Source organism: Rhinolophus ferrumequinum, chromosome 21, assembly GCF_004115265.2.
Source record: "Rhinolophus ferrumequinum isolate MPI-CBG mRhiFer1 chromosome 21, mRhiFer1_v1.p, whole genome shotgun sequence".
NCBI classification, from domain to species: domain Eukaryota; kingdom Metazoa; phylum Chordata; class Mammalia; order Chiroptera; family Rhinolophidae; genus Rhinolophus; species Rhinolophus ferrumequinum.
In genome coordinates this window covers 44,847,938-44,874,825 of record NC_046304.1, presented here as the reverse complement: position 1 = coordinate 44,874,825, position 26,888 = coordinate 44,847,938, and positions in this window count along the sequence as shown.

Here is a 26,888-nt window from a genome sequence, read left to right as displayed (position 1 = left end):
AAGGCTCCAGTCTTGAAAAGAACTGGCTCGAAATCACCACAGAGGGCCTGTCAAGGCTAGGACAGGTTGATGGAAAGAAAGCTGGGTTATCTGAATGTGTGGCAAAGAGGGTTCTACTTTGTGGGCTCCTGGGGACCATTCCTGGCAGAACTGTCTCCCAGTAGAGATCAGTCCAGCACTTCAGGGAAGGGAAGTCATCTTTGGTAAAAAGAAAGTTGAAGAAAATGGTGGGATTGCCAAATAAGAAACGTTAACTCACATTCACAAATACTCTTTGAGTGCCTGTAACGCCAGGAAGCATGCTAAATAATGCGAAGACCCATATCCGTTTTAGTCACTTTTCATAAGAACCTCAAGAAATAACCTTAGCAAAAGTGGGATAGGCCCACTGGGTTCTCTCTCCAGGCCGAAGGACGAAGGGCTTTTCATGGGAATCAGTTAGAGAAAGAGAATTCTAAGTACAAAATTTTGTGACAGCTGACACAAGCATCCCGCGTGACTTCTGGAAGAGACTTTCCAGTTACCTGGAATAGTCAAGATAAAGATCATTCTTGGACCCCCCCATCAATAGAGCACAGAGAGGAGGTGGTTTTCCAAAATGGCAATGGGTTGAACTGAACCACCCAGGCTTCTCTATTCAGTTTGTCTCATGATAAACAGCAGTTATTTGCAAGACGAGAGATCAAGTTTAGATTCAGTCTGAGCAAAATTATTTGATCCATCTGGGTCCAAGGAGAGCCCTGAATTTTGGCCTCACTGACACTGTTCTCACTTGTTAACCAGTCCAGGAGCAGTTAACTCACTGCTTTTTTTTCCTTCTTCAAAGTTTCTCACCACACAAAAGGGCTTCCAGTTCTTTCGCACCAAGCTCTGTTGAGATCCCCTTTTGGAAAATGACCACTCCTGCTCAGCCCTGACTTAGTTGGAGAGACTCAGAGATCTGTACTAAGTCATACAGGTCCCTGGAGCTCAGTGTCAAGATCACCTCACCCCACAGGTCCAGCCAAGTTTGGGGGGCGAGTGAAAATTAGAGCAACGTGCACAGCCAAATGTGAGGGGTTTGCGCTCTGAGATATACAAGAGTCCTCCGGGCCACCCGCTTGGTGTGGAAAGAAAGTCATCTGTGCTCTGCAGATGCTATGTCCACACCTCAAGAAAAAAAATATTGTGTGTGCACCTTTCACCTGTGGCAGAAGTTGCTAATGGCCTTTGTCCCCTGCATCCTCAGGAATAGGACCCTCGCCCCACCCCCATCCTATTTCAAGCTGGTCATGTGGCCTGAAGACTACACTGACCACCCTTCCTTGCAGTTGGCTAAGCATTAGTCAATGAGGTACAGAAAGTGGTCTGCACTAATGCTGGGGACATTCTCAAAGGAAGAGAGCATTCACTTATTTCCCCCTTTTTCTCCTTTGTGCTGGCTGGAATGCAGTACACGATGGCCAGAACTCGAGCAACACTTTTGGTCCATGAGGACAAGGGCCACACCACAGAGCGGTGGTCCTCAGACTTGTTGGTTTCAGGACCCCTTTGACACTCTTAAACATTCTTGAAGATCATCAAAAACCTTTTACTTGGATAGGTTATACTTATGGATATTTACAGTATTAGAAATTAAAACAGAAATACTTAAAATACAAGTGCACACGAACGCATATTCCCTAAGCCTTGGGAGCAGCAACATCATCACACATCATGTAACCTTGGACACTCTACTCTGTACTCACCCGTCAGAGGGAGAATGAAAGGGCAACTAGCATCTTACTATCATATAAAAAACATTTTTGATCTCACAGATCTCCTGAAAGGATCTAGGGGACCCCAAGTTCCCTAATGAATAGCAGAGCAGTGAATTACAAGGTGTTGAAGCCTTGGAAGAATTTGTGGAGCGAGTAAACACTCTATCCGACATCGACAGTCAACCTGCAGACTTTTCAGTGAGAAAAATAAAATTAAGCTTCTCCATGGTTGAAGATGCTATGTGGGGTCTTTTGTCCCGTGTGGAGAAACCTAATCCCAAATAACACACTCTCCTTGGGGGGTTAGTGGGATGTACTCTGGGACTGTGGTCCTATTCCTCTGATTTTCCTCTCCCTAGAGACTAAAAATAACACATGCAATTTGAGCGATTTTTTTTCTTTTTCTTTTTTTTTAAACTTTTATTTACTTAAGTGTGTTTTTCCAGGACCCATCAGCTCCAAGTCAAGTAGTTGTTTCAATCTAGTTGTGGAGGGCGCAGCTCACAGTGGCCCATGTGGGGATTGAACGGGCAACCTTGTCGTAAAGAGCACCGCACCGCGCTCCAACCAACTGAGCTAGCAACCATGCCCTTGAGCGATTATTTTTTTTTTAAAGGCAACAATTCTCAGGAAGGCAATCCTCTTTCTCCTTTGTCAGTTTTTAAGCTAAAATATCATCTTCCCTTTAACCAACACAAGGAGGGGAGACATAAATGAAAAGTCTGAACCGCGGGATTCGTTTTGATTTGCAGTTGCCCTGCACTGTAAACATTGCTTCTGAATATAAAAGCACAAAGCAGGTCAGAGTTAACATTCATCGTCCCAACACCCCAGTGACACATGTATCATTATCCCCATTCTGCAGACGGGGAAGCTGACACATGGAGGCGCTTGCCAATTATGGATAATATAGTGTTTTCCATTTTCCAAGCATGCCTGTTCATTAATTGGCACATGCATTCAATAAGCCTATAAGGTATGTAAGTGCACTTCGTAGTCACCTCCAAGCGTCCCTAAGTCCTTTATGGATCCTGAACTCCTTGACCTTCTTCCATCAGCCCCGGAAGTTTGTGTATGTGGAAGAGAGAGGAGCAGGCATATGGAGACAGGGAACGGCTTCCTCAAATTAGAATGTCCAGCTGGAACCCTCTCCTCCCACTCCGGTGAGCAGCTCCTCTCTCAGAGTCCGATGTCAATTATAGTCAGGGCATCTATCTCTGCCAGGATGTGTCGTACATAAAGACCCATGGAGCACAGCTGCCAGGCCCAGCAAGCTTCCAGCTTCATTCTATGTCCCCGTAGAAGCCCTTTTTGAAGAAGTACTAAGACCATCCAATGGCCCATCAGCCTCTCAGAAGGCACTTTCACTAGGTTTGAAGGAGACTAAGAGAGGAAGAGCTATCAAGCGAGTTTTACTCCTCTAAGGCTGCAGGTGGTTGGGGAAATGACAATACAGTCAATTTAGGGCTCATAAAAGGATGCCCAGAAATTGTGAGGGGCTGGAAATATGGTGCCCAGGGTCATTCTTCACACTCCCTCTTCAGCCCCTTCTCTTGCCTCTGGCTCTTCTAATAAGCCAAGTTGGAATCAAACGTCCTGGAGAAAAATATGCTAAACCACAATTCAAGAACAATATGTCCGTAATTAAGAAAAGATTTTTGATCCTGAAAACTGAAAATCCAACACATGTTAAATGCATGGAGAAACAGACAAAAGAAAGCTGAACACTTGAAACGTTTCATTTTTAAAAGTATGCAGATTTCTAAGCAAATGTCCCTGCTGTGGGTGTCTTAAATATTTGCTTAATGTTAATTGACAGTCATGTCAATGTGAGAAAAATGGTAGGAGGAATATTTCTTTGGCCAGAGCGCTCCATGCTGCTTTGTTCTTTAATACTTTTCAGTGATTATGAAAGAACGGTGACGTGTCTCTTAGTATTGATGCTAATGGAAAGAATCAAAATTCACCAATTGTCTTACAGGTATAAGTTTGGATACAGTTCTGCTTAGAAATGGGAATGACCCAGAAGATAGTAGCATAGTTTCCTTCAAATTTTAAACTCCCAGAATAGCTAACTTTAAATTAAAGATGTCCATTGACTGACTCAGATAGGCATAATTAAAAATGTTTTTCGTAAATGTCCTTTGAATTTGAGTTAAATTTTGCCAGAGCCTTTCCCTTGAATCATTTACCAACAGTAGAACTTCCCTTTCCTCCCTTCTTGCTTTTCTCTTTCCTTCTCTTCTATCTTTTCTTTCTTTTTTTCCTTTTCTTTATTTCCTCTCTTCCTTCCTACATTCCTTCCTTCCTTCCTCTCTTTGCTTTCTTCCTTCCTTTTTTCTCTCTCTGTTGCTCTCCTCCCTGCCTTCCCTTTTTAAATCTTTCTCATTTTCCTTTGTCCTTCTCTCTTTGTTTCTATTATTGCTTTCTCTTCCTTCCTAAGTTTCCGTCTTTCTTTCTCTTTTCTTGCTTAATTTTCTTTAAAAAAAAATTCTAGGTATGTGGGCAAAACTCTTTCCCCAAATTGGCTCCATGCAGTACTTATTCATTAACTCCAAGCTAAGAAAACAAAAAGCTTGCGATCATTTCTTATTTCCAAGGCAAGAAAACGTCTTGATAGAACAAAACTTAGTAAAAATGTTAAACTTACCCCCTACTAGTGCTTTCCTTGCAGAACTGTTCTGTGCAAGTTTCCTCAAAAATCTCAGAAGCATTAAATCCTCATTAATAAAAGCCCAGTGTATTTATGGTGTCAAAGTATGTTTTAAAAAAGCCAAAAGCAACTGTTACACAAGTTGCCTCATTATCAATAATCTAGCATCATGCCTTTTATGTGTCATTTCTTTACACAATATACTATCATTGATGACTTTTAGCAAATACATTATGGCAAAGGATTACTCTCATCAGAGGCAGGCTTTGAAAAGGATATGCTAATTTCTAGGGAGCAAGAAAACATCAAAACAGTGCCAGCAAATAGCCAAGGGACTTTTATGTCTTAATATCCTTCAGAAGTGCTTTATCTCCTAGTGCAACGTGTATCATAGTATAAACAGGAAATGAAAAAGCCACAGCATCAAAGAAGCACTGGCCATGGCTGTAATTTCAGGTCAGGCTTAATAAAGGTTATCTGCAGTAAGCTAATCAAACAAAAGGGTGCATGTTTCAAACAGCCATTTGATAATTCCCATTTAAGGTGCTCTATCAAAGAGATCCCAACAATGTCTTAGGACTGTGGCTGAATCTCTGCATCTGTTTCCACCGTGACTCCCTTCGCTGGTTGGAAGGCTGTTTTGATGTCCTCATTTTCTAGGTGATGCTTATGTTGAGGTGATCAGCTTATCTGAAGTTGGCCTCCTTTATGCAGGCCTTGATTTCAAATGTACACGTATGAACACAAGAATCAAAAATGGAAGTCTGGAAAAGCACCTAGTCGTTATATCCAGATCCACAGCCAAGCAAAGGCACGTTTCTCCATAAAAATACCTAGTGCCTCCAAAAGGGGAAGCCTGATCTAAGTCGAGGGTGGTTCAATTCATGACTTTGCACCAGAGTGTGAACTTGGGAGCAACCCCCAGAAATAGCCCTTCCTCTACTTATTAATAAGTAGTAAAGCCTTTTGAGGTTCTGGTCTAGGTGCCAAAAAATGGCTCTTGGTATTCCTGAGTCGGCAGATGACCGAGGAAAGGAATCCAATCTTTTCTCTGCTCTATACTGAACAGCCTGGTGATACACGGATAGATGCTGCATAGGCAGACTCAGGCCTGTCCTGGGAACCATTCTGTTGACTTAGGTGACACAGCACTACACTCTGACCCATCGCCCCCACACTGACCCCTCCCCCATCCAGCCCTGACTCCACCTCACACCCATCTGGGATGGGAACACTCTCAGTGTTTGCAAGTCAAATATGCCCATTCAGCTCCTCCCAGCCCAGGACCATGTAGGTGCCAGATGGGCCACCTGACAAGCAGTCTGTGCCTCTTTGCCCCAGGGGAGGAGGAGTCAAGAAGGCAAAGGGCATTAGGCCTGGCTCCCCCAAGTAAGTCACTTGGATAATTCCGCCCTTCAGGCATTTCCAACAAAATTCAACATCCCATGGGTAGTTTGTCAGCTTAGTTGGCTCCATGAGGGAGTGGGGGGGTGGCGTGAGTAAGGGAGTTTCTGGCTAGAGATACTCAGTTTTGACTGGGTCCTCCCCAGCCCATAATATCCCAGTTTCCCAGCTCTCAGCCTCACCACCGAGGAATGCCTGCTTTTCCCAGGCCTTGACCCCAGCTCCTCTGCAGACCCCAGGGAGAAGGGAAGGGACCCTCTGGCACACTGCCTGCAACCCATCCATCTCAGCCTGTCAGCAGGGCTGGGGCTGTGTCTCCCCCCGGCCCCCAGCTGTTGCCATGACAGGCTGTGCAGTGGGGATCCAGGCAAGCCAGACACTGGTGGCCAGGGTGAGGAGGGTCAGTCAGCGCCATGGCTGGGGCGGTGCCATATGCCAAGGCCCGCAGCTCAGGGCTGAATCAGCCAACAGTTGCCCATCGAGACCGCTCCAGCTCATTGTCGAAGCAGCTGGGGGGCGGAGGGCATTTCATGCTTTCTTGAGAGATAGTCTGCCTTTTTCATCTCTTCCCTCGTCCTCTGGCCCCCAACAGAGGTCTAACTATGCCCGGCCAGAGCACGCCACATGGCAAGGAGCCAGGGCTACGTGAGAGCCATGTCAATGAGCTGGAGTCACAGAGTTGAGTCTCTCTGGCTCCCACGATGGTCCACACCTGCCCCCTCCCAGGCCCAGAATCCGGACCCCACCAGGAAAACTCAAACTTGACAAATTCCCACAACACAGGCAACCCCACCCATCTGAATTCCACACCCGCCCTGTAATCTCTCCACCCTTACATTCTGTGTGTAGGAATCTGATAAAACAAAAACCCAATCACTCCCACAAACAATGCAGGCTGCACCATCCATTCAGGGTAACATCAAAGGCACTAAGGACAGACAGAGCCATAAACATCAATCTCAAACCCCCAAGACCTTTATCCCTCGATCTTAACCCCCACCCATTACCAGGGAGTTCATACACATGTAGTGTGGAGACGCTGGGATGACATTCAGGACAAGTGTAATTCCTATCTGTGAAAGCCAGCCATGGGAAAAGTTCAAGGGAAAACAAACTGTCAAAGTCAATTTTTAAAGGCTTGCTTGTAACTGGAGTCAAGCTTTTAGTTTTTTTCTTTCTTACAACTTAACTTGTAACCAATAGGGAAGTTGCCTGGTTAACAGGCACGTTTGCCAGGGTTCAAGCCACAGCACGATTATTTTTAATTTCCTTTACTCAGTGAGTATTCATGGAGGGGTTTCTTTTCACACAAGCACAGAGGGATACCTAATAGAGTTCAGAACCCACCCTCTTTTACATGAATAAAATACTCTCCCCCTCAAAGGGTCACAATGGCAGTTGATCATTCTTTATGCTACATTGCCATGTCAGATTTCCTTGGGGAATCAAAGCGACTCACAAGAACTTGGATAGACCAGGATTTTGGTCCAGTTTGGCCATGTATTAGCTGTGGGAAGTTTGATTTCCTCTTCTGGTAACCTTATAGGATTGCTCTGAGGATGAAGTTATTGAGAATTATAATGGCAAGTTCATTGAGTCCTTAGTATGGACCAGGCATGGTACGAGGCACATGAACTTTCCTTGTTTCATCCTCTCAAACATACTATAAGGTAGGTACTGTCATTCCATTTTACAGATAAAGACAGTAAGGCATAGAAAGGTCAAGTAAGTTGCCCAAGGTCACAGAGCTACTTAATGATGCAACTAAGATTCGAACCTAGACAACCACGCATAACTATCAAATCGTAATGTGGAAGTGAAAGTAGAAAATCTGAGCTTGCACTGTCCCATACAGTAGCCACAAGCCACATGTGTCCAGCGGACAACATTTCTGCTGTTGCAGAAGTTCTGTTGGACAGTGCTTGTTAAATAGCAGTTGTTACACATTTTTAGCAGTAGAAATTTTTTTCTACTAAGATCTTTGCATGAAACCTCAATGTATCAAATAAACAAAAGTGCCATTTTAATGAAATGGTATTAATGTCTTTTATAGTCTAATTAATAACATTTGCTAATGACAGAGTAAGAACCATAATGTTTTATATGGTTGATTTATCCGTCATTTACTTTCAAACACTTTCTTTTTTTTAAGATTTTCATTAAAATATAGCTAACATACAATATTATATTAGTTTTACATGTACACCATAGTTATTCAACATTTATATACCTAAAGGAGTGATCACCATAAGTCCAGCAGCCATCTGACACTGTACCTGCTATCACAATATTATTGACTATATTCCCCTGCTGTACATTACATCCCCATGACGTATTTGTGTTATACCTGGAAATTTTAACCTCTTATTCCCCTCACCTTTTTCCTCCCTTTTTAATTATGCAATTACAGTTGACATTCAATATTATTTTATATTAACTTCAGGTGTACAGCATAGTGGTTAGACATTTATGTAATTTAAGAAGTGATCCCCCTGACTAGTCTAGTGCCCACCTGGCACTATGCATAGTTATTGCCATATTATTGACTGTATTCCCTATGCTTTACTTTACATCCCCGTAACTATTTTGTAACTACCCTGTACTTCTGAATCCCTTTACTTTTTTCACCCTGCCCCCAACCCCTCCCATCTATCACCCTGATAAATCTAGTACCCATCTGACACCATACATAGAGACTACAGTATTATCGACTTTATTCTTTATGCTATACCCTACATCCCCATGACTACTTTGTAACAATTGATTTGTACTTCTTAATCCCTTCCCCCTTTTCACCCACCCCAACCTCCCTCCCTTCTGGCAACCATCAAAATGTTCTCTGTATCTATGAGTTTATTTATTTTGTTTTGTTCTTAAATTCCACATATAAGCGAAATCACATTGCATCTGTCTGTCTCTGTCTGACATACTCCACTCAGCACAACACCCTCCAGGTCCATCCACGTCCCGCAGTTGCCAAGAGCCCATTCCCTTCCCTGGCCCCTGCTCTGGGCACTGCTCTGAGCATTGGGGATTTTGGTGTTAACAAAACCAGATAGAGCTCCCCGCCCTCGGGAAGTTATATTCTGGGTTGACTGTGACTGCTGCAAATGCTCTGATGGAGATTGCTTAGATTACTCCTCGTCTTCAGAAGGACGCCACACCTAGGATCTTACGAGAATTGTTTTCCGTGCCGTTGGCCCCGCGTCATTCCCTCTCCCCAGCATTCTTGTCACTGAGCTCACAGAGACATCTTTTGTGCCTCAACTGAAAGCCTCATGGTAAAGAGCCCTGCTCTCAAAGATGAGATCAAAGTCTCCAGGTAACCAAGGCAACCTGTGAGAGGGACTCTGGGATGCTGGCCTCCCCTTCTGAATCATTCTGGCTGGAGCCCAGCTGTGTGTTTCCCAAGTGGAGCCAGAATACGCAGAAGAACCTACAGAACCTTCCACTTCCCTCTTGTGACAACAGGAGGACGTATGAATACTAATAACACTTAAGCTTTACGTCTCTCAATCATGTGGACCCCTCAGAGTGCTGGCAGGTAGTAGGGGTTCTAGAATATTCTAGCGGGGCGAAGAAGCCAGGTTGCAATTGGGAAGCATCTCTCTGTAAGCATTTCGGATAAAATTGTGTTTTTTAAATGATTTGTATCTCTTAAAGAGGAACTCCCCGAGAATCCCCACGCCACATAACACCTGGGTTTGACACCACCTGTCGGTCTCTAGAGAGAGGTAGATGTTCTCCCCATAAGAATGTGGTCCAGGGGAAGGACAAGACCATGCAGCAACCAGGCTTTAGCTACAGTCTTACTACAGACAATTGGGGCGAGTCTGGGTGAATCCTTTCACTTCTCTGGACAATCATCATCTTTTAAAGGGGGTGGGTGGGCTGGCTTCTCTAAGGTCCTCACATGCAATTTCTACAGCACTACCACCAAACCAGCAAATTACACGGTAGCTCTTGATAAGTGCCCTATACTTCATTCATCAGAAAATGAATTAAAATGTGCATCTTTCTCACAGAAATTATATGAGTGAAGGTTGCTAATGCCCACCAAAATGCCCCTGTGGAAGTTTCTAGGTACACAACACAGCTGAACAAGCCAAGGTTATTTTAGTTTGGTGACCTCAGAAAATTTCATATGAAAGAGGTGTTGCTGGTTCTGAAGCTTGCAAGCATTAGTTGATTTTAGAATTTAATGCAAAAAAATAAATAAAATTCATTCACTTAGATAAATAGGTAGATAAATTCCTGTTTAACAGGAATAATGTTTTTGGATATAAGTGGCAGAAAACTCATATCAAGCCAGCCTAAACACCAAGCGAATTTATTTGTTCTTGTAATGAAAAGTGCAAAGGCAGTGTGGGCTTCAGGAGTGGTTTGATCCAGACATTCAAAACTCTACCAGGATTCCATTGCTTTTGTCTCAAATGTGTTTTCTCTTCCCTTTCTAATGTGTTTCTGTCTTAGTTTGGGTGCCCTGAGAAGAAGACCCTAAGACCAGAATTCTAGTGCAAATGGGAGTTTTTTTTGGGAGGTGATTCCGGGAAACCCTAGTGGAAGTGTGGGGAAGTAAGAGAGAAAAGGGAAGGCAGCTACTACAGGGTGTTATCAAGCAAGTGATCGCTAAGGGCAACTGGAGCTTACTCCCACTGGAGAACTGTGGGAGGCAGTATAGAGCGTGCATCTTCAAATCATCCTGCCTCAGGGGCAGGCAGGGGGGTCTGTATTCACCTATTCCTGTCAGCAGCTGCAATGGACCAAACCTCTGTGTCTTGCCTCCCTAATTCATATGTTGAAGTCCCAACCCCAGGATGTAATTAGGTCATGAGACTGGAGCCCTCAAGAATGGGATCAGTGCTCTTATAAAAGGGACCCCAGAGAGCTCTCCAGCCCTCTTTCCATTATGTGAAGACAAGAGCACAAGTTGGCAGTCCGCATCCCGAAAGACGACCTCACCTGGACCTGATCAAGCCAGCGCCCTGAGCTCGGACTGCCAGCCACCAGAACAGTGAGAGACACATTTCTGTTGTTTATAGTACCAGTCTATGGTACTTTGTGATAGCAGCCCAAACTGACAAGACGGGAATCACTGCTGGGGGGTAGGATTCCTCCATGGTAAGAAAAATTCCAGAGCAGTCAAAGGCTTCGCATTCACCACCTCCTGCCCCAGAGGAAGGGTACACCTCTGTCCCAGAATCCCTGCTACACCCGAGAGTCACTCTGATGCACTGAAGGAGCTCACGCACCCAGCCCTGAACCAGCTGTGGGCGCCCAGGGGACAGGATGTGCCAATTTGCTTAGCCCTGCATAGTGCGGCCCCAGTCCCCTCCACTGCGTGGTTTTCAAACACAGGCCAAGGACTTTGAGGAAGGCACAATAATGACATAGTGCTCTGGATTAATTAGCAACCACTTGACTATTAAGCTCAAAGGCACCAGAGGTCTCCTACAGGGGTCACAAAGCAAAATGCTTGGGTGTTAGGCAGTAACGTCAGTGGTGGTAGCGGGCCAGCAAGAGGCCGCTGTGTTCCCAGGGTGCCTGCCCAGCCAGAGCAAGCAGACCTTATTCTCAGCCTGGGCACGGGCTGCCATGAGAGAATGCAGGCCCAGGGGTGCCAGATTTTCTGATATTTTAAGAGTAGCCAGAAATCTGGATTTTTATATGAAATCTCCCCATCTGAATTATTGGAAACAAATTCAAAATGTTTTGCATACTGCATGGGCCAAATAATACACATCTGTGGGCCAGATGCAACCCTGGAGTACTGGTTTGCAACCTCTGATGTGGATCCACCTCATAATTTTACAGAAGGGGAAATTGAACTGTTCCAGAGATGGTCAGTGACCTACCCAAAGTAACGCAGCTGGTCAGTGGTGCAGCTGGGACTGGCACCCGTCTTGCCACTGTGGTCTGTTATATTTTCCAACTGATTGCACTCAGGAAAGATCCACTCAGTGCCCAAGCCAAGGATGGTAAACTACAGCCGACGGGGCAAGTCTGGCTGCCTGTCTCTTTGTATAAATAAAGTTTTATTGGAATACAGCCTCACACATTTGTTTACATATTGTCCAGCTGCTTTCCATTACAATGGTAGAACTGAGCATTTGGGACAGAGACCACATGGCCCACACATCTGAAAAGATTTACTATCTGATTTTTACTGAAAAAGTTTGCCGATTCCTGCTCTAGACCCTTGACATTTATAGATGTCATATTTCTTGTTTCAACCACTCATACGATATCTCAATGGTTTGAGATGTCATTAAGTAATCATTGAGTAACACATCTGAATCCTACTTGCAGTGTAGCAGGTCTGGGGGTGCAGGTCCTTGGGGAGATATTGAGTGAGCCCAGCAGCTGAGGCTTATCTCCTCTTGTGTGAGCTATTCCCATTAGATGATGGAAAAGGAAGACAATACCACCAGCACCACCACCAGCAGCAGCACCACAACCACCACCACGAGCACCTCCATCAACTTGTCTTTGTTTGTGGGAAATAGTCCTGAAAGAAGCATTAAGTGTAATGAAGAGGCCTACGAATGCGAAGGTTCTCACAAGTACATAGGAATTTTAGATAAATGGTAGAATGTTGTTGACAGCAGTGGACAGGATACACACACACACAAACACGCACATGCGTGCACATACACCGCTCCTTGGAAACAAGAAAATATGATTTGTGAAGCAATGTCAAAGATCAACCCAGGCAGCACAAAATTGCACATCCAATGAATGAGACGGCGCTGATGTAGATGGCAAGGCTGCTAACCCGCATGAGACAGCCAGGAATCCTGACTCATGCAGGAAATGTGATCTCAGGAATATCTAAGGGCCTCTGTCAGAGGAGCCTCCATCCCCCTAGTTCCAGGCTTCCACCAGCATCACGCCCCAGCCTCTCTCCTCATCGCATCTGCTCCCCGTGAGCAGGGCTGGCTGGTCGGATTAGAGAGGCTGGCAGGAGGAACTGGGCATGCTCAGCTCAGCCTCCTGGTCTCACCATGGCCACAGAGTGGCAGTGGCAGTGCATTCACGTCCCTTTTCTGCCATGTGCAGGGCTCTCTGCCATGGCAGGACGGGCCCAAAGCTTTGCCAGAGTCAAGATAGGTAGGAATGTCCAACTCAAGTTTGAACTATTAGGAAGATCCTTGTGGCCATATGCCTAAACCACTCCTTTTAGTCCAGTTTTATCATGAATTATCTCCAGCTATCTGACGTCCTTCCTCTCTCCCTCTCTCTCTTTATTTGAAACTTGGAAAAGGGAAAGAATTGTTATTTATTTGAAGCAACTGGTGGCAAAGTAGCAGTGCAGCTATTCTTGTAATGCGTGTCACTGGGGAATTGTCTGCTATGGCTGAAGTCACATACTTGGGGATTTTGATATTTCCCACTCAAATGTCAAGAAATTCCTCTTCTCACTTGGGCCCTAGCACTGTGCTAAGGAGCCATTTAGCTAGGAAAGCAGAATAAAAAGCTTGGCCCACAAGCTGTGTATCATCTACCCAAAAGTCAGGACCTGATCAATAAGCGTTCATCTAATGGATATATGTTAAATAAATTATTGAACAAAACCCAGCAAAATTGCTTGGTACACTGTGGAATACAGGCTAATGTGCATAATCTCTTAAATTAAGTGGATTATGTGTCTGGCATTTGTTGTACGTGATTGAAACCCTGATGTAGCTGCCGCTACATGTCCTTTTATCAAATATTTATGTAAATAAAAGTTCTTGGGAACAAAGGAAAAGGTTCTCGGGTCCCACTAACCAAGAATTAAGACCATCTTGCCTCAAAGGATAGGCAAAAAGGTGAACAACTAGAACATTAGACACCCTAAAAGACCCATATGTGCCTTGGACATCATATTCTCTCCTGCTTCCAAAGGGTCGCTCTTCACTTGGAAACAAATTGCGAAAGCTCTAAGAATCCACCAGAATGCATGGGAAATATGGTGAAGGTCATTTGAAGAGTTATTTCTTCTGGCCTTTCCCACTCTTCACCCCCCCCAAGAGGTAGCCATTAGTCTGACCTTCATCGCCGTGCATTTATTTTACCTATTCTCGAACTCCATATCAATGGAATCAAACAGTATGGAGTCTGTGTTTGGCTTTTTCCTCTCTATTGGATTCGTCCATATTTTGGTGTGTATCTGCAGTGGTTTTGTTTGTTTTGCTTATTGTGGAGTAGTGTCCCATTGGATGAATGTAGCACATTGTTTAACTCTTTCTACTATTGATGGGCATTTGGGTTACTTCCAGTTTGGGGTTGTTATGAGTAAAGCTGCTATGACTGTTCTTATATATGTCTTTTGGTGGACAGAGCAATTTCGGTATTGAGTTGTGCTCCCCCCAAAAAATTCACATGTTGAAGTTCCAACCCCTAGACCCTCAGGATGTGACCGTATTTGGAGACAGGGTATTTATAGAGGTAATTAAGTTAAAAAAAAGTCATTAGGGTCGATCCTAATCAAATATGACTGATGCCCTTATAACAAGAGGAAGTTTGAATACAGACATGAACAGAGGGTAGACAACGTAGAGATATAGGGAGAAGATAGCCATCTATAAACCAAGAAGAGAGGCCCGGAACAGATCCTTCTTTCATGGCCCTCACAACGAACCAAGCCAGCCAACCTTGACCTCAGACTTCTAGCTTTCAGAACTCTGAAAAAATAAATTTCTGTTGTTTAAGCCATTCAGTCCGTACTTTGTTATAGCAGTCTTTGCAAACTAAGATTGGCATGTATCTAAGAATTAAATTGCTGGGTCATAGGGAAAAAAGAAAAAAAAAATATATATATATATATATATATATATATATATATATATGATGAGCTCTGCTAAATACACAGAATATAAATATAAAATTTAGGAGGAATTAAACATACTTTACGTTTTCCATTTTGTGTATATGTGGTTATAAATATATAGATATTTCCAGATAGAAATAAAGGCAAATATAAATATACGATAGAAGGAAATTGATCCGAAAGTTAACAGGTTTTTCTTCTTGTTGTTTAGTTTTTAATAATTAACAGAGCTTACTTATGTAATATAGAAATATAATAGTTGTTACAATTTTAATCGTGGTCATTCTGGGCAGTGGGATTATCAGTGACTTTATTTCATATTACACTGGGTTTTGTATTTTCTGATTTTTCTGCGGTAGGCAGAAGTTTCTTTTATAATCAGAGGAGGGAAATGTTCTCAATAATGAAAGAAGAAAAGCCTGGAAGGAAATACAGAATCATGCTATTGGCATTGAGCTCGGAAACTGGCAAATGCTACCGAGCATGGCTGGATTTATTGCTCTTTGGACTGTCTAGATTTAAGGAAGTGATGGAAAAAACGTTCATAAAGCAGGTTAAACTTAAGAGTTTGTTATTTCTATAATGGTTACCTTGCGAGTAGCACACACACACAAAATTGAGAGTTAGGATTATTGTTGCATTTTAATTATATGCATTTTCCACACAATAGAGTGACCATAAACTACTGTCGTGATGGGAGTGGAGGATAAAAGTTCCTTCTAAAAAATTAGCAGAAAATAAACCACAAAGCCATCAAGTTCTAGTAGAATGAGTGGCAATACCGTGTTTCAACAATGGCTGACGTATGACGACAACTGCATGACACACTATTTTATGTACCAGTGAGAAGGAAACACTTCCAATTGAACTCTGACCTTTCTTCTGATGTAAGATGTATGCAGATTTCAGGGATGTTCAAATTTGAAAACAAAAAACCGCCTCTTAGAACTGATAACATTCATGGGTAGCATCACGCACACTATGAACGAAGCAGAGTGGTTTCAAAGACACGGTCCTGTGCAGGCCTGACCACCAGACTGCAGAAGAGAGGACCCAGGGCTGGGGAATGCAAACGCACAGCTCAAGGGGAAGGTAGCAGCTGGAAGAGCTGGGTTGCTAGCTCTGACCCCCCACTCCCGGGTGGCCAAGGGGTTCCCTCTCTAGAGGACAGACACTCACTGGGCTGGGAACTGTGACGTTTAATTGGCCGATGTCTAGAGAACACTTTGAAGATGAAAAGTACCAGGTGGGTATCATCACCATACACTTCTTAAGATGATGCATAGAATAATAATAAAGGTCTCCCCACTGGGCCTTTCATCCGTGGATTTCAAAGCACTTAGTGAACCTTAATTAACTCTCCCAGCACCTCTGTGAAGTAGGCATTAATAGCCTCTTGCCTTAGATGGAGAGAGAGGAAGGTAAGTGACTGGCCCAGGTCCTTGGAGAGTTAGAGACAAGTCATTCTGAAAGCATTCATTCATTAGACCCAACGTGTGTTTGGTGCCTCCTCTGTGTTAGGCCTCGTGCTAAGCTGAGGGACACCCCAGCTAAAGCTGGCCAGTACTGGCTCGCAAGGGCCTGTTGTTAAATTTTCGGGAATTTTGCAAATCAGTTGTGAAACAAAGTCATTATTTAAAATTAAATTAAATAAACTTATAATTAAATAAATTAATTTGAAAACAAAGGTAAGAAAAATTCAAAATACATCACTCCTAATCATTTTACTACATTTTCCTATTATCTGTGTTCTTGAGGTTATTTACACCTGTAGTATCTATAGGGTGGAAATGGTACGGAATGGTATGTGGTGCTGTACTTTACCCCCAACTCCATGCTCAGTGATGTTCTCATTGGTCCCTTGAAATCGGCCATGGTGGGAGTATTTACACCACGGCAATTGACAACTGCTACCGCCCGAGGTTTGACTGATTCTTTTCTTAACTATCCAGACTTAAGGAAGTGGTGAAGGAAATGTTCATAATGCAGGTTAAAGTTAATAGTGTGTCATCTCTGTAACCACTGCATTGTGAATAGCACACATGCAATACATTGAGGAAATACTCTTCCAGCATTCAAAACCCCATTATCCATTTCAGCAAAGAAGTCACTCGCATCATGGACAAACGAGTGAAATTCCTACCCTGTTTCCCGGAAAATAAGACCTATCTGGAAAGTAAGCCCTAGCATGATTTTTCAGGATGACATCCCCTGAACATAAATTTTAATGCGTCTTTAGAAGCAAAAATTAATATAGGACCCGGTCTTATTTTGGGGGAAACACATGGTACATACATCTTCATTATTTCACTTTCATGTTAGTAGTTACTAAGTGAAAATATCAGTCCACTTTCACGTCAGAACTATACTTTCTTCAACTGCTGCTATAGGTTGGCTACAGATACGAGCTTGAAAGAAATCAATGACAGCATTCTACGAGAATCAGTTGGCTATATAGAAAGCACAGTAAAAAGAATCTATGTCTTATTTGTAAATTGTGTGCTGCATATCAGCATAGTTTATTATTCTATGTGCTTTTTTTCCCCTGGAGATCATATTGTTAAACATTTACTAGCACACCACTGGTAGACCCATGGATGGGCAAGGCACAATCCCCATCCTGATGGAGCTGCCAGGCAGACTGGTACTTTCAGGGTGAAGGGCTATGATGGAGTCAGAGGCTGTACTAATTTATAACCCCACCAACAGTGTACGAGGGTTGCCTTTTCTCCACATCTTTGTCAGCGCTTGTTATTTGTTGATTTATTGATGATTATAATGTGTTTTTCCCCAACATTTTTTGACTCTATACTCTGTAAACCACAATTAATTTTAGATAGTAATAAAGTACTGGAAGCATTTATTTGAGCAAAAGGAGCTGCACCCGGGGGGACACAGATCCAGGTAGCAAATTAAACTGTGTTCCACTGAGACAAAGTATGAAGTTAAGCTTCTGGGCCCATCACTTACACGATAGGGGCCTTAGTACTGTGTTCACGTGGTCAAACATTTTGTAGAATTTACAAAGTACCATGTTTCAAGAGTAATTATAAGACGACTGCCTCTTTCCATGCTGACTTGTCCTCCATTTTACTACCCTTCCTTGAGCATTGGAGCGACTTTGGCATTCTGGGGATCCAGCCAAGAATTTGAACTGGGGATACATTTAGTTTGGGTTCTGTGGGATGTATTTATGTAGTTTGAAATCGCCTCCACCTATAACGACGTCAACATTAGTTATTATAGTGGAGCGATGGTCTCCACCCACTGTGCCAATCCACCCAGCGTGACGAGCAGAAGTTGTGGATAGTGGAGAAGCAAGGTTTGAAGCATATGGAGCCAGAAACAAGTCTATGGAAAATTCTTCCAATCATCAAATGCGTACAATTTAAGTGGAGACTCTGATTCTCCTCAACCAGAAGCCCTCTGTTTGGACTTCAGTGTCAGTCCAGTGATGTAGCTTATACAATTACAAACGCACATGATTTTGTGTTGTTTTTTGATGGGAATTGTATGAACTAGAATGTGTCAGATCCTGTGTGTGTAGGGCACGATCCTGTGGCATTGCCACAAGCAGGAAATTCGTGCAATTGCACGTTTGATTTGTTCCAACATTAAATAATAATCTCATCTCAATCAACCTAACAGGAAAAATCTCATTATCTTTCTAATTCCTCTATTGAAAAGGACATTACAAAGTCATTGTTATACGAAGAGGCAATCAAAGAGTTGTGGACCCCGAGAAGAGTCGTTTGATGTGAACCCTGAGAAGGAGTTTATCTGCTGAGCTGGACACCCCATGGTCAGTCCAGGGTCCAAATTTTATGAATAATAAGAGCCATTTGCTGAAAGGGGCTCCTCACCTGCTCTGTTCTCTGGGAAGGACCTCAGACTGACCTCTTGGCTTCCTGAACTACGCCTCCCCTTGTTTACCACCTCTGTGTCAACCACTGCAAACCAGTGCTTTCGTCTTCCTACTGCTGGTATGAGACCTGCCCTCTCCAATCAGAACTGCACAATTTAGAGATCTCATTTACATAAAATGGACCTAATTGGGAACCTGGGTGGGAACTTTGACTACAAATGGTGACTTCCCCTTTGTCTCAGCGGAACTCAATTTAGGTTGCCACCTGAATCTGTGTCCCCCCGGCTACAGCTCCTTTTGCTCAAATAAATGCTTTTAATACTTTATTACAGTCTAAAATTAATTCTGTTTCACAGAGTACAGTCAAAATGTAGAGGAATAAAACGTTATAGTCATCCATAAATCAACAAATAGCAAGTGCTGACAGAGATGTAGAGAAAAGGGAACCCTCGTACACTGTTGGCGGGGTTGTAAATTAGTGCAGCCACTGTGGAACACAGTATGGAGGTTCCTCAAAACGTTAAATCTAGCAATTCCACTTCTGGGTATTTACCGAAGAAGAAAAAAAAAAACACATACACTAATTTGAAAATATATAAGCACCCCCTATGTTCAATGCAGCATTACTAGTACTAGCCAAGATATGGAAGCAAACTAGATGTGTATCAACAGACGAATGGGTAAAGAAGATGTGATACATATATACAATGGAATGTTATTCGGCAATTAAAAAAAGAATGAAATCTTGCCATTTACGACAACATGGATGGACCTAGACGGTATTAAACTAAGTGAAACAAGTCAGACAGAGAAAGACAAATACCATATGATCTCATTTATATGTGGACTCTTGTGAAAAATGAATAAATGAAACAGAAACAGACCCATAGATATAGAGAACAAGCTGATAATTGCCAAAGGGGAAAGGGTGGAGGGTAGGAATAAAAAAAAAACCCCAAACATTATAGAGGTGGGTTGGGGAATTAGTTAATTTAAAAATCTGTAGTATTTGGCAGCTTTCAAAAATTTATAATTTTTTAAATTTATTTAATTCTTCTAAGTAAACATTCAGTTTTATACCTAATTTTATAGTCATAACTTGGATTCTTTTTCTTAAAGAAGATCTCCCCAAATTTGTATAAATATCAGGCACCACAAACCCCCCCACCCCCCGGAGAGAGCCCCCTGCTGGGGTAAACATAGGGGTGTGTTATGGGTAATGATGAGGCGTGGCTATTCCAAAGGAAGCTTCTTGGGGAAGATGCTACCTGTCTACCTGCCCCGGAAACAATCTGGATGAATGGGAATTAAACAGGTAAAGAGGGAAACGAAACAACGCATTGCTGACCTGTGTCTGTTACCTCTGCGTTTGTTCGCCTCCACTTCCTTTGTTCCTCCGGTCTTCCCTGGAGGATAGGTAGGCAGACGGCCTGGTTCAACTTTTCCCGCCTGCCACAAGCCCTGCGATGCAAAGGCGGATGGTCAGTGAGTCTGCCAGGGCCAGCCAGAGACAACAGGCAAGACCTGATTCGCTAGGCAGGCCTCTGAGACACAAGGACATGCCCCACTGTGAAAACATCCCCTAGCCTGGAAACAGAAGAATGATACCCCCACTCCCACACTCCACTCTCCATCCCCCACCCACATCTCTTGCTTGGGCTCCAGATTTGATGGGATCCCCTGTTAGGAAAGCAGCATGCTGTTGAAATGGAAGGATTGCAGACCTTTAGAGAAGGGCAAGGGAAGCATGAAGAGAGCATCATGATTTTAAAAATATCATTAAAATATATAAATATATATATATTACATGATATATATATATACACATACACGTACACACACACACACACACACATATATATATACATATACAAACATAAATATTTTGTAAAACATATTCCAGATAGATTTCAGGGTGCAAGTATGTGAACACAGCCCCTCATCCTGACAAGCACAACTGAGACTTGACCTCACCAAGACCTCCTTCCAAAGACTTTCCAGAAAACTTTGTCTTCAAAGTGAAGGAGTGGGATTTCAACTTTTCTAGGAGGATAAAGCCCTCCTATGTCAGGAAAATCCGAGCTCCAACCCTGACTCATGAAAGCAAGCAGCATCTCGGATAACTTCTGGCCATCCGGCCCCTTCCTGAGGCCTTGACCACAACCCCTACAACCCACATGTCTGCATTACAGCACAGTCTTTTGGCCTTTGAGTGGGATGATAGAGTTAATCCTCTGGGTCAGCCTGACTCTCCGACACCAGCTCATTTGTCAGAAGACAGACCTGTCAAGGCAGTCGTTGAAGTGGTTCAGAATGCCCCAGCAGCAGCTTTCATCTTAGAAAGCCTATTTAAAAGGAGATTTCACTCCTAACTAAGAGTTCCCCAGCTTAGAGTGCACCCACATCCCAGGAACACACACCACCAGTCCCAACCAGCAGAACCAAAGGCCAAGTAAGAGAGGTCCAAGATCTGTGGGTTGGACAGTACACGTATCTGCCCAGTCCTGCTTCATCCTGTCACCTCCATCTTCATTCCCTCTGTCCCCTTTCTCTCATACGACTATCTTAGAAGCAACCATTTTAGATAGCATAACCGTGCCGCCTTCCTGGTCACATTTGATTGGTCAAAAGCAGGGGCCTGGTCCAGGCTGGGCTAATCACAATCCATTCCTGAGAAATGTGACCCTATGGCTGAGAAAGACAGCCAGGCTTTCTGGTGGGTGAAATTGTGTATCAGCCTATGGAGCTGGGGTGGCTGCGTTGCATGCAGTCCACCACATGGAGGAAGCTAATGAGGGCAGAGAAGGATTAACGGGACCGAGCCAGAAGGATGCAGGTAAGAGATATCTCAACACCATTTGCATTCTGGTTCCAGGTGGCCCCTGGGACTCATCGGCTTTCCTTCCCCTCTTGCCAGTTGGAGCTCAACTTTTATTTGGATTCCATATTATTCCCTAGTATTCTTTTAGCAAAGTCTCCTGTTTTGCTAAGCTAGTTGGGTTTTAGAAACTTAAATTACAATAGTCTACACCATAATATCTACAGAGGATGCTAAGCTGATTTTTTTTCCAAAAAAGCTTTACCAGGCTTCTACTTAAATGTACGGTGTGACATATACATTGTGAACACACAATTCTTGAACACTGAAGGCTAACGATCTAGAATAGAGATCAGAATGATACGTGCATCCCAAAGACAGATAATTGGATAAAACCCAAATACAAACCTAAAGTGAAAAGATAATTTCACACAGAGTCAGAATTATAAGTGAACTTTTAAGGCTGCCTAATCCAGCTTCCATCTGACACATTTCTACTTCCCAAAGGATTTCAACTCATTTTCAGAGCCTTATTATTATAAAAAAGATCTTTCTAGGTTGAACCAAAATCTGTTTTCCTGTAACTTCTAACCACTGGTCTTAATTATATACCCTGAAGCTATAACAAAATAGATCAAAGTCTTCCACATGATAGCACTTGAAATATTTAACGTCAAAATGCTATTATTATTATTGCTCCCATTTATTGAGCAATTACTACATGCCAGCACATGGTTATCACTTTTAATTCCCATCACATGCTGAGAAGGTGACAACATCCAGAGCCTCATTTTACAAATGAGGGCCTTGAGACTATGTGGGATTGAGCTAAAGGTGAAACATGAAGGGGGGACAGGTCATGAGCCAGGGGTCTGATTGTCATATGTCACTACCTTCTAGCAAGGAATCCCCAGGAGCCCAAGAATCTGAACTTATAGGCCTTCTAGGTTGTTCTGAACTTATGTATGTCTTGACAGGGGGATGGAACATACCTAACAGTTTGTTGGCTTAATTTATTACTTTTAACATCTAATTATTTAGCTCCTTTGCTGTGATGTTTGGATATGTTCTCCTGTGGCTTGCACTATCAACAACAGAGATGTTTTGCATGCCATATTGTGTAACATTTTGTAATAAGTTTTTTATGGCATCAATGCCGTTAGATTTTAATTTATCTATGCTTAAATCTAATTGATGATGCCTAATATATTTTGAGTATTTTTTGCTAAAATTCAATATAATGATAAATTTATTACCATATAACAAAGGTTTAAAATAAAAATAATGTCTTTATGCACAAAGCAGCTAAAAATGTTATTAAATGCATAAAATGGTCAAAATATCAGCTTTTTATTTTTTGTAGATTTTTGACACATTTTGGGGAAAAAAACTGGAAATCAATTAACGCAGTGAAAGAGTTAGACATGTAGTACATGGACCTCCATTTGTACTCCTGTCCCAAGTCCTGTGAATGTTAGGAGCAAGCCTGGTGGGAAGACTCCAGAAAGGATCATCTCTAGGTGAACAACAGTGAAACATTCCTTTCTACCTCAGACCCTTACTGTGTACTCTCCACAGTTCTATTGTCTCCAATTTCCTGTCCAGGGGTCTTTGCGTTTTATTCACATTTCCATCCCACTGTCACTACCTTTTGCCCCTTCACTCTTGAATGCTGTAGGCCAGAATGGTTGAGCTCCCAGGTCAACATGTGGGGAACCTATCAGTTTCCTACTGTGGCATAACAAAGCACCCCAAAACATACTGGCATAAAACAACCACAATATTATCCTGACAGATTTTTTGGGCAGCAATTTGGACATGGCACAGTGTGGTGAGCTTGTCTCTATTCCACAAGGTCTCATGCCTCTGGTGGGAAGACTTGAAGGCCAGACATAGCTTGACTACGAGGGGCTGGAATCTTCTGAAGGAATCATCACTCACACATCTGATGGTTGATACCTGCTGTCAGCTGGACCCCAGCTGGGCTGTTGGCCTACACGTGGCTTCTCTGTGTGGTCTTTCCACACGGGCTAGTTTGAGCTTCCTCACAGAATGGAGGCTGGGTTTCAAGAGTCCAAAGAGTGAGTGTTCCAAGAGAGCAAGGTGGACATACATGCATTTTTATGTACTAACCTCAGAAGTCACATAGCATCACTTCTGTCACATTCTATTCCTTGAGGCAGTCACAGAGGTATTCCCAGGTTTAAGGGAGAAGACATGGACCCCACTACTCAATGGGAGAATTGTCACAGAATAAGAAGAAAGAGCATGTGGGATGGGAGATAATATTGTGACCATTTTGCGAAAGAACAATTTGCCATAGGGAAGAAAAGTAGGGTGGACAGGAAGAATACTTAAAGAGACCCGATTCTGTATCAGATACTCTCTACCAAGAGCCCCACTGACCCTACTCCATGGAGGTCCCTGTTCTGATTTTGCAGGTGAGGAAACTAAGGCTCAGAAAGGTTCAGGTGCTTGTCCAAGACCACATAGAGAGTGATGGCTTATGCCCGTGGTACTCAAACTCTAGTATCATTGCTGAACACCACCCATGGAGCTTTTGATTCTGTAAGTCTGGGATGGGATCTAAGAATTTGCAGCTCTAACAAGTTCCCAGATTGTACGGATGAAGCTGATCCAGGGACCACACTTGGAGAACTATTGGCATATAGTTTTTGAACACACATCTGTGTGAACTTCTATCTCATCATACAGCTTGTGGAAGAGAGCAAAGATATTCCTCAACCCAGATAATTATTTGTAAGCATCACATCTTTAATTCTAAGAGAAAATGTTGCATATGCATCAAGGTAAGATTTTCTTTACCCACCCCCCACCCCACCACCCTCTTTTCTCTCCCTAGTCTATTCCCCTCTGGAGGTTTTTAGTAAAACAGTATAAAAGAACACAGACTTTAGCAGCAAAAGGACCTACAAAAGGTATGCCGTCAATAATAGCAAAAGAAAGACACATCTAAGTTGAAGATGCTGCACTCTGAAAAACTAAAGGTGTCCTCTTCCATTAATGCTAAAGATTGGAGGTAAGAGATGTGTCTAAAACCTAAAGGATCTGATCTTGAGCCTCCTTCATGGAGTGGGACATCATGAAGAAAATAGAGGGACCAAAATAGAGAATAAAATCCTGGAAGGAAGAGAAAAAGAAGGGGTGGTAAGTAGTCTTACAGGCTTTACCTTATTATTGCACATCTAACATTGCATTTTTTGGCCCCCTTGTTGTTGGGTGGAACCAGGTAGCTAGTTCTTGCTAATTAATCCAAGAAGAAGTGATGGGTGTTACTTCCATGCTGGAGCATTTGGTTGCCAATGAGAGATCCTTCAGAGCTCTTTTTCCTCAGCCACAGTGTCTAGTATGTTCATGATGGTGGCTTCTGTATCATCGTGGAAAGCAGAACACCTGCCATCTTGTGATGGATGTGTGGAGTAAGACAGAAACATTTGCTATTTTAAGCCCCTGAGACTTAAGGGGGTGTTTGTTACTGCAGCATAAGCTAGCCTTTCCTGACTGATACAGGAGAAAAGATGGAGAAGGAACACCCAGGCATCTCTCCAAGAAGCATTATGCATAGGTCAAAATGAGACTGATTAGAAAGAAATAAGTAAATATTTTTACCATTCTCTGGCCTCTGTGAAATTTGTGACTTTCTTATAGTAAGATTCTTGTGCATTTCTTCCAGGTTTTTTGAGGCTGATCCAAGGGCTTTTGGGCTGTGTGTCCTTGTCATTTCCCACCCTCACTACCTGACTTTAACCCATTTCAGTCAGATCTGTTCCCTCTCACATGGATCTTGTCTGAAATATAACTTCGATACAACAGTCTGTAGCCAGATTCAAGACTCAGCTTCAGGGCCGGCCCGGTGGCTCAGGCGGTTGGAGCTCAATGCTCCTGACTCCGAAGGCTGCCGGTTCAATTCCCACATGGGCCAGTGGGCTCTCAACCACAGGGTTGCCGGTTCGACTCCCGCAAGGGATGGTGGGCTGCACCCCCAGCAACTGGCAACGGCAGCTGGACCTGGAGCTGAGCTGCGCCCTCCACAACTAAGACTGAAAGGACAACAACTTGAAGCTGAACAGCACCCTTCATAACTAAGATTGAAAGGACAACAACTTGGAAAAAATCCTGGAAATACACACTGTTCCCCAATAAAACCCTGTTCCCCTTCCCTGTTTTAAAATCTTTTTTAAAAAAAAAGACTCAGCTTCGAAGACTCTCTCCCCTCACTCACAACCAGCTCTAGGTCCACTCAGCAAAATACTGTCTTCTGCAGGTTGGTGTTGATGCCAGAGTTTTGTCCTTGCAATGCAATCAATATTCCCCCTCCATTACTCACTGAGCATCCTTTGGCAGATGCCCGGGCCTGACAGCAGCCAGCATTCATGGCATTCCTGGAAAGTATGCCCTGCCAGCTGGGAAGAAGGGGCAGCTTTATGTTGCTGGGTTCCCAGCTCCCAGCACCACACCAACAACCAAGGGCCTTGGTTCAGACCATTGTCTTGCCCGCTGCAAACAGAGGGCCTGAGTTCTGGCAGAAGCTGCTGAGATCAAAGCCAGGATGGCAGGGAGTGGGCTGGAGCTATCGTAGCTTTCCCTTCCCCCATCCTACCATCTGCTTCTCAGGGCTTTGATTGATGTCTAATTTTTTTAAATGAGTTCAACAGGAAAAACAAAGCAAATTGGTGAAAAATAATGTCAAGGGTTGAAATAATTTATATTTAGAGTAATTTTTAAAAAGTATATTTTCACTATCTTAGCTCCATGGTCCTACATTTTTCATCAAACTTTGAAAAAGAGAACAACAACAGAAACAAACCATGACATGCCCTTAGCGCACTTGGGGTCACTCTGAGAGTCTTGTTTAGCCCCTCCACACCCTTCCTACCATCATCCCAAACCCCACCCCAGGCTCCTAACAGACCTGAAGCTTCCTGTATGAACAGTAGTCTTTTTTTTTCTTTTTAGCCTGGCTTTGAGTACATGCCCTATATTTGGGTTATTTCCCCTTTAAAGTTCTGCATCTTCCCAAGTTAGAAGATAGAAACTCACTTTCCCATCCTTCCTAGCAGCAAAGGTATGGTCATGTGCTCAGGTTCAGCCAATGAGAAACACCTCTATGGGACACGGATTCAGGAGTCACTCCAAGGATCAGGCATAGCACTGAATCCACTTAATAAAGCATGTTTGTGTAAACACCTGGCTTCCAGAGGCAGAGGCTGTATCTGCAGGAGGGTTGCAGGTTCTGCTGGCGTTGTCCTGAAGAGTGGCCAGGGTGTCCCCTGGGGCAGTGCCTAAGGTCATTTGGGCATTGTGTCAGGTTCCAGAGCCTCTGAATATCCTCTAGTAAATTTATTTTCTGTTTAAATGTTCCAGAGTGAGTTTTGTTGTTTGCAACTATGAACATTGACTAATATGATATCTGACATCCAAAACACATGCTTCCCCTTATATTGTAAGCTTCATAGCAATGAGAAAGACGTTTTTCCAGGGCTGGCCAGTTAGCTCAGTCGGTTAGAGTGTGGTGCTAATAACACCATGGTTGCCAATTCAATCCCTGCATGGGCCACTGTGAGCTGTGCCCTCCT